The sequence below is a fragment of the Eulemur rufifrons genome, chromosome 24 (assembly GCF_041146395.1).
Source record: "Eulemur rufifrons isolate Redbay chromosome 24, OSU_ERuf_1, whole genome shotgun sequence".
Lineage (NCBI taxonomy): Eukaryota > Metazoa > Chordata > Mammalia > Primates > Lemuridae > Eulemur > Eulemur rufifrons.
This window is the reverse complement of record NC_091006.1, coordinates 20,975,811-20,984,498: the sequence shown is the minus strand read 5'-3', so window position 1 is coordinate 20,984,498 and position 8,688 is coordinate 20,975,811. Positions and strand designations below refer to the sequence as shown.

The window sequence follows — 8,688 nt, the reverse complement described above, 5'->3', positions numbered from 1 at the left end:
AGAACTTCTTTATATCAGAGCAAATATGGAAGTTTATGTATAAGAAAACCTAAGGTATAAAAATATGAACGTAAATAAATTAGCAAAAATGATTGTTCACTTTATAAAAAAGCATTTTTTTGCATAAAGAATTCTATGCAATTTATTTAAATAATAAGTACCTGCATGGTAAGCATAGTTTTAGTACTTAAAATTTATTTAGCCACAATAGCATTGAAAAATTCCTACTGGGTAAAATGAGTCACAATCATTCTCAAAAGAGGTAGCCCATGTATGAGATTCACTATGTGGAAGGTCACTTAAGTGAAATATAGTTCCTATGTTTATAAGAATCAGTTTCCAACATTTAGAACATAAAACCCCAAAACTGAAAGCTCTACTGAGATACTGGATAAACAAAACTGTTCGCTCTTGAAAGACTCCACAGGGATGAACATGTCCAAGAGGACAAGATGTTGCTAATCCAGAAGTTGATATTTTAAATAAGTTTATCTTAAAGGGACAAGATAAATTAAAGTAGCATAATTAGCAAGGTGAGTGACTATTCTTGATGTGGTAAGGAAGGGCTTGAAGTGAAGGTGAACTCCCAACCCTAGGTACTAAAGCCCATGACTCAGGAATCTCAAATGTATTCGCCTGTGGGCTCTGGATAGCATGGTAGAACCCTAGGGAAAGGGTGAGGTTGAAGGGTGGATTTTGTTTGCCTGTCCTCCAGTTTCTCCAAGAAGGCTAATGACATGTCACTAACCTTTATGAACCTTGGCAAATCACTAAGATTAAACATGTACTTTGGTCCTGCAGACCTATAACCTCCTCCCCAGGCCATTGTCTGGATGATAAACCTGACCCCTTTGACATACAGCCTTCATCTGTGTGTTCTGCTCCTGTCCCCATCAACTCAACCCAGGTAAGATAAGCCAGATGCTCTACCCTCCTTGAATTCCACAGCGCCATGAGCGCCCTCTCTTCTTATTTCACAATCTCAAGCAACTATGCTTTCCTTTTTATAAATAGATTCCATGAAAAACTAGAAGTGCCAAATTGTGTAATTCCTAGCTTATTAGAAGGAGACCATTAGAAACACAGGCAGATCTCCAAACCACATCTTAGATAATGGTAATAATCATGACAATGTATGCTATTTATTAGATATAACTTTGTAAATATTTCCTCCTAATCTATCATTAGCATTTTTGGTTTCCTAACATCTTTTAAAGCTGTTTTTGTTCCTTTGCTGTCGTTTTTTTGTTTGTTTGTAATTGCTCCACCAAAAAAATCTTTGCCTACTCAAGGTTATGCAGATTTTCTCTTATGATTTATTCCAGTTACAAGTTTACTTTCTTAGCTTAATGTTTAATTTTGAGTTAATAAAAAGTTTTTTTAAAATTAAAGCTAGACTCCACGTTGCTTTCATCTTTTATTCCAAACCTCAGACTAATATAGAATCTGTCTCATAGGGTTGCAAGCCTGGTACACAATAAATGTTGGATAATTATTGGCCATGAATATTGATGTTAATCTCTCCAACAAAAACTCTCAGAGCATAGAAGGAAATCCTAAGAGTTAGGAAGAAGACGCTAAAAGGAAAAGTTTTAAAGATTGCAAAGAAACCTAAATAAAAACTAAAAATGAAGTGCATTTACTAGGAGGAGACATTTTAAAATTTTGAATGAAACCAATGATTCTTAATATTTCTTAAGTGCTATTCTGCAAATGTTCTCTCATGGCATTAAGTTGTCTATTCTTAGGATTGAATATTCATGACAGCCCAAGCATGCTCTGATACCTGTTCGGTTTCTGTGATCATATTCTGCATGTAAGTCTAGAAATCAGCATGAAACTGAGAAAGAAGTCACAAAGTTACGACTGTTTTTCCTACTGCCTTTCCTCAGAGATCAATCTACATAATCTCTTACATCTCTAAAAGTTACCAGGTTTCAGGGACAGAACAGGGCATCAAGTCCAGCCAAACATCTAGGGAGATGATTATCGTGCTTTTCCTAGAATTACCTGTTGGCTTACCAGATTGTGCAAAAAACCGGGAGCTGCAAGTGGAAGGGAGGTAATTCTCATAGAAAATGAATGTTAACAGTTTTTCTTCCTGACCCCCTCAGGAGAAATGTGGGTTTTCCAGAGCCCACTCAAAGGTGATTTGACACCAATACAATGGAACACTGCACTGGCAGAACTGACCCCAGCTCACCCCAACAAATTTCATGTCCCTCGTTCTCTGAACTCACCTGCCCCATTGCGTGCAAGAACAAGCTAGACTCCTTCTCTGACTGGTAAATGATTTTCTTGAATGGTGCAACAGACTTATCTAGGGGGTTATCTCTAGACCTGTTCACTGCTGACAAGTATTTGTGGGAATGTATAATCACGTTTTCTGTTACTCAGAGTATAATGTGTTTGTAAGTAAAAAATGATAACTGTCACGTGGATCTGAGCTGATAAATCACCTCATTATCATGTGTTCTCTTTTGATCTGCAGGGGACTTCCTTTATCTGGGCAAAGGAATTCTGACTCAGACAAGTGTGACAGAATGTAAGGTCTTCATCAATGCATTGATTACATTTTTCAGTAAATATTCATTATCTTTTACTAGGTGCTTTTCTAGTTTCAACAGTAAATAAAAGTCCCTGTCCCCATTGAGTAGGCTCATGACAACTCATAAATCCTGAGAACGATAATGAACTTTTAAAGCTTTACTTTGTGCTATGAGATGTAACATGGTGGTCAATAACTTTATCTGAATTCCTTTCCACAAACTCTACTTCTTTACCCTCCAATCCTTGGAAAACAGGGTAATATCTTAAATTGAGGCAGATTTATAGGACCTGGCTCTTCAGCCCATGAGCTCTGCGCAGGGGAATTTAGGAGAGGATTGGTCCTGAGGCGAGTAAAGAGACCAGGTCATGGGGCCAGCTGCCTTCCAAAGGAGATTGAACTTGTTTGAATCCTGTTTATTGCTGTCATCTCAAGGGTAAGCAATATTTAGGTACATTCCTTGAATAGTCCTCTAAATTTAAAGCTGAATTTAGTGTATCCCTTTTTACTCAGACTTATCACTTTTTCTTCACCACTTCCATTCTGGCACCCACACCTGGTGGTATTTGTGCTGGCAGCTAATAGAATCAAAATGACAACATCAAAATGGGACTTTGGCACACCTCACCTCATATTTGACACTATTTTCTTCATCCCTGGATCACTCCATGTTAACATGAGATGATCTGATCCTTAAGCCAAGTCTAGGAATTCATTATGAACCTCAGAGATCCCTGAGGCATAGTCTAGATGAATCTGTGTTCCTGAATTGCAGGTAGAAATAGAGCATGAAATAGAGCATGAAAGACTGGGGTTTAGGAAGGTTTAGCAATGAAAAAGCAATTAATGCTGGAAAAACGAAGAGGTACAAATGAGTTGGGAATATGTGGACCAAATTTAGATAGCTAGCTTAGGTTTGTACCAAGTGGACTTGCGAATGATGAACTCAGATCTTAAGTAGACCCACTGACCTGGTCACAGCAACGATGGCAAAGGTAGGCCCCAAGGATGGGGACTATCTAGGTAATATTTTTGCCATGGAGACACAGAGCAGAATTTCTACTCTCTACAGGTGGATTCCCCATGGTCAGGAATACCTGGGATCTCGGCCAATCATTCCTAGTTATTTCCTATTCTGCTACCTAGCTATCTATCTATCTACATAGATAGATAGAAATTAAGCAGATCTAGAAGAAAAAAACATTTAACTGCTCCCTTCCAGGTCCATGCCCTACACCTGAAGCTACTGTGAACTCACACATGTGCAGCTCCAGCTCTTGGAAGTCCTCACCTTCTGGGCTTCCTTATCACAACGCTGAGTATTAAGCAAGTACTTTGGGATGAAGGAGAGGAAGAGGAGTATCACCGCTACTATATATTGGTCCCTATATGTCTAGAAGACCAGGATGTAGGAAAGATGGTGAAAGAGTGAAATGGACAAATGTACTTGTGCCACAGGGATGCACTCTGCCTACCTCCGTTCAGGACACTGAGATGCACAGCAAGCAAAAGCTCCAAAAGTGAAATTCGGTATCAAATAACAGTCAACCTTTTATCAGAGTTACCTTTGAAATACTCAACCTTTCTAAATGGGCCTATTGGTATAAAGCAGGGAGTGGAAAGTCAAACCATATCCCCAAAGATAAGATTCCCCCAAAATCCAGCCACAACAAGTAGTACAAATGTAAGATATGAAAATTAGTTGTCGATACCGATTCATTATTCCCAAACAGTAACATACCTGGCCTTTGAAATCTGCAAAACACCCTTGTTTTTACAGACAATGTTTGAGATCTAAACTAATGGCTGTGAGTCCTTGCCAATCTTTTCAGTACAAATAGTTTTGGCAAAATAAGAAATGTTGGAGGAAAATTGCTTTTCACCCATGGGAACTCTGGCTAGCCACTGAAATCTTTTAGTTGGTGAAATCTCATGAAGTTTTCTGAAACTATAAGGATTGTTCTCAACTTCGTTCAGGTGTATTGGTCAACATGCTTATTCCTTTTGGTTAGCTGGAAACGAGCTTGTTAGGAATCGCATCCTCACTTTCATCTATGTCCAAAACTGACATTATACCTTGGCGTGGCCTCTGAGCTAATTGCTGTATCCACAGGGTGATTTTTATGCTTAGCAGTAGTGTGGTGAGGGGAACTAGTCACTCGTTCGCCAAACACTCGTGGAGCTTCTACCAAATGTGTGAATGGGGCACACAGTATTGGGCAGGAGGGACAGGCCCACTGGTTTCACTGAGCTTTCAGTCCATCAATGGAGAAACAAAATAAGTGATAAACAAACAACAAACATAAGTGTCTGATTGCAGTAAGTGCTATGCATGGAAGAGAGCAACTAGATGACTAAGTCACTGGGTGACTACTCGTAACTAGGTGGTCAGGGAAGGCCTTTCTGAGGAAATCCCGTTTGAGCAAATACTTGAATGACAAGAAGCACTCAGACATGCAAAGCTTCCAGGCAAAGAGAGCAGCAATTATACTTTAAGTGGAAATAAATTTTGTGTAGACAATTTTTAAAACATGAGTATGAATAACAACAACAAAATGCCACTGTTCCTGATCAACAGTGACCAAAGGGAAATGAGAGATGAGAGTAGGCCAAGGGCATGTGTGGAGGCCGTCTAGGCCTTGTGGCCATCACAAAGAGCTTGGATTATGGTCTAACCTCAGTGAGAAGCCACTTTAAACAAGGAAGTGACGTGATGGGATTTACTAAGTAACTACCTATGGAAAATCTATTACTTGGAAGGGAAAGGAATTGCTCCCTGCCACTAAATCCAAAATCCCCATAACACAAACAAACCAACCTAGCCCTTCTATTATTAACATTCCTTTTAAAGCATCCCCATCCAAAAGCATTCTCTGGCATACTTAAATGCACAAACATAAACATATGATGTGTCCGTGAATGGCCATTCATTATATTCATCAAAGGGCAAATGTAAGTGGAGGGTGATGCTTCCCAAGTCCTGGTATCTCCTTCCCATAAAGGGAGTTCAAACTGCCTAACTCTGAATCTCGCTGAACACCTCCACTTGTTCCATATTTAGGGAGATGACTGACTTATCTTACTGGTAAATTTGGAGGAATAACTAGGTATGGTTGGCCGAGCTCCCAGGTAATCCTGACCATGGGGAATCCACCCATGGAGAGTAGAAATTCTGCTCTGTGTCTCCATGGCAAAAATATTACCTAGATAGTCCCCATCCTTGGGGCCTACCTTTGCCATCGTTGATGTGACCAGGTCAGTGGGTCTGCTTAAAATCGGAATTCATCATTCGCAAGTCCACTTGGTATAAACCTAAAGCCCAATTCTCCAACCTGGTCTCTAGTAAGAATGAAATGGTATTTTAGCTTCCAGGCCTATCACTTCTCAACTTATTCAGAAACATGATAGGAAAAATGAGACATCATTTTCAGTGGGGACTGGGGGTGCTTAGAGACCCCAACTTCAGATACCTACTGAGAACATAGCATTGCCTTAGTTTCTGTTGAGAATATAAAGGAATAAGTAAACCCATCATCTGTGCTGAGGTAATTTATTACCCTTATTAATGAAATATTAAATCTTGCTGATAAGAAAGTAGTTTCTCAGACAGAATACAAAACCTAAACTCTACACCAAAACAAGCAAAGTAACCAGTTTCAAATCTCCCCAAACTCTGCCACATGCTCTGTGTACACAGAACTGGACAATGACATAAGGGAGAAGAGAGAAGAGACCAATGGAAAGAATCTTTTGCACCCACTCTACCTTCCTCTTTTCTATTCATTGACTTCCATTGTGTTCCAAGTATTGATCAGCAAGCTTTGATGCTGAACACTGTCTCCACCTCAGATATTTGCAATTCTGGTCTCCAGTATCCTGCCATGCCAGACCATGGGAGAGAGAAGACTGCTACTTTTGGCTCCTTTTCTCAAACTTCCCATGGTGTCCATGTGAACATAATATATTAATATATTTATATATTAATATAATATATTTATATATGAATATAATATATTAATATATATTTACATATTAATATAATATAGTAATATGTAAATGCTACAGCTCAGTCGCTTAGCACTTGAAAGATGGTTGAGTGGCATTTCAACACCTGTTCCAACTCTTAACCCAAAGAGCAGAATCCCTCCTTTGTAACTGCCTACCTAACTCTCACGTGGAAAAGGAGCGAGATAAATACATGAAATTAAATTCAAGTCTGAGAAAAGGACCCCAAACATAATAGAGACTTATGTAGTAGAGATAGAATGTTTTGTCAACCTTACAATGAAACAGAATACAATCTGTTCATCTCCACTGTAAGGACACAAGGCTCTGAACCCCTCTCTGGGTGTGATATCTGAATGGACTGAAAATTAAACTATGCTTGATTTGCTTCCATAGATTGCTAACATATGTTTCACTTTTTTTCAAATGAAATAAGGAATCACTTGATAGAGTTTTAGACTATACTAAGGCAAATGTGTGCATTAAAGTATTATTTAGGAGCTCTTTGTGGCAGTTTTTGTTTGATTTTTTTTGTTGTTGTTTTTACTTTTTAGGTATTTCAAGTTTCAAATAAGAGTGTTTCTCAGCCCAAATGTACAAGGCAATTAAAACACTTAATAGTGCCCACCTGGCTGTACTTGATCCGCATTTTGTGGGCCTTCTCTAGAACACTGACCCAAGGGATTTGGCTACCCTGTGGAACCTGTTCCAAGAAAAATGAAATAGTAGTGATCGTAAGTGTAAGTTGCTGATAACATTTTTTCTGCTCTAAAACTTACACAGAAAGTCTTAGGATGGTCACAGCACTTTTTTTCCAGATAAGTACCCATGCCCAACAGGTTAAGACAAGAGTAGTGTAGGTGTTTGAATAAAAACCTGAGGTGAATTTCCTGTCGTGTCACAGGTAGTAAGTGAGCTTTCATAAACCACGCTGTCAGCCATTACCCCCACCACTGAAGTTACAGCCTCTAATTCTCTAATTGTCCCCTCCTACAAGTTTTGGGGAGTGAATCAGCCATTTGGCATCCTGCCCCACTTCTGGCTGACTCAAAAGGACTTCCGTAGCAGCTGCCACACATTTTTGGAAAAGAAGGCGTGGAGTTGTCACTGTGAGTCATGAGAGAATGAGAGACCCGAGTAAGGAGAAAGGTGGAGCCGAGATCCCAGATGCGTTTCACAAAAAATAACCAAAGAGTGAAAAGGACTAAGAGGCAAATTTTACCCTAGAAAGTTTTGAGAGAATTAGTAATTAAACAAAATGTGAATGACTGCTCTTTACTTTTGAAAGGTCGTCCTCTCTTAACCTTTCCATATAGATACCCACACTTAAGGGAGAGAGGGAGAAACTTAGCTCTCTTCTCAAATAACCCTATTGCAAACACACTTTCCTAGGATTTTCTTTATGCTTAGTCTATCATACAGCCAAACTTAATATTCTGAATCATTGGTTGTATATTAATTGAATGAAATCAAGCTTTTCAACTCTGTGGTTGGCCATGGAACAATGCATGCCATTAAAAGAATTCATGGAAACTCCAAGAGCCCAGTTGGGCTCTGATAAGAAAAAGATTTTTTAAAAGTTCAACCAGAATCTAATTATTAGCAGAGCACTCACTGATTTTTTTTTTTTATTTACAAATGGTGATTTAAGATTCCCAGGATAATGTAATAAAATATGAGTCCAAGGATCTAAAATCCAGTAGATCTGATGAGAGTATAGAAATCACTGACGGGGGGAAGAACATTAGTCCAGCTTTGGCCAAAGCCACAAGTTTAGAATTTAGCCAGTAAGTCTCCTCAATATTTTCAAAGATATGTATGAGCCTTGGTCAGGAACCTGTGTCAGAATAAAACATTTTTTATAAATCTGTAATCTTGTTAATTTTTAGCTTCCCAAGAAAAGCTTCAGAAAGGGCTTGCTTATCTGCATTATTTTTGAAGTAAATATATCCAAGTTTCCACTGATTCCAGGCCTGATTCAAGAATAAGTACATGGAGAAAAAAATTAGAGGAGTTCTTCGCAAGGAATTTCTTCTCTTGTGTTTGCAGTACGGGATCTTACAAGCGGGAGTCACTGCAGTAGCATCGCACTGTGGCCGGCAGCACGGCTCTCACGCCAGCTTGCTTGAGTTGCA

At 39.0% G+C, this 8,688-nt stretch overlaps 1 long non-coding RNA gene across 1 annotated transcript; it reads left to right on the top strand.

Moving 5' to 3' along the window:
- The first annotated feature begins 852 nt into the window (after positions 1–852).
- Positions 853–4,348, top strand: LOC138374616 (uncharacterized). The gene is made up of 3 exons (XR_011231391.1): positions 853–907; positions 2,115–2,984; positions 3,771–4,348. It is a non-coding gene; the product is annotated as an uncharacterized lncRNA (long non-coding RNA).
- Positions 4,349–8,688: the final 4,340 nt, after the last annotated feature.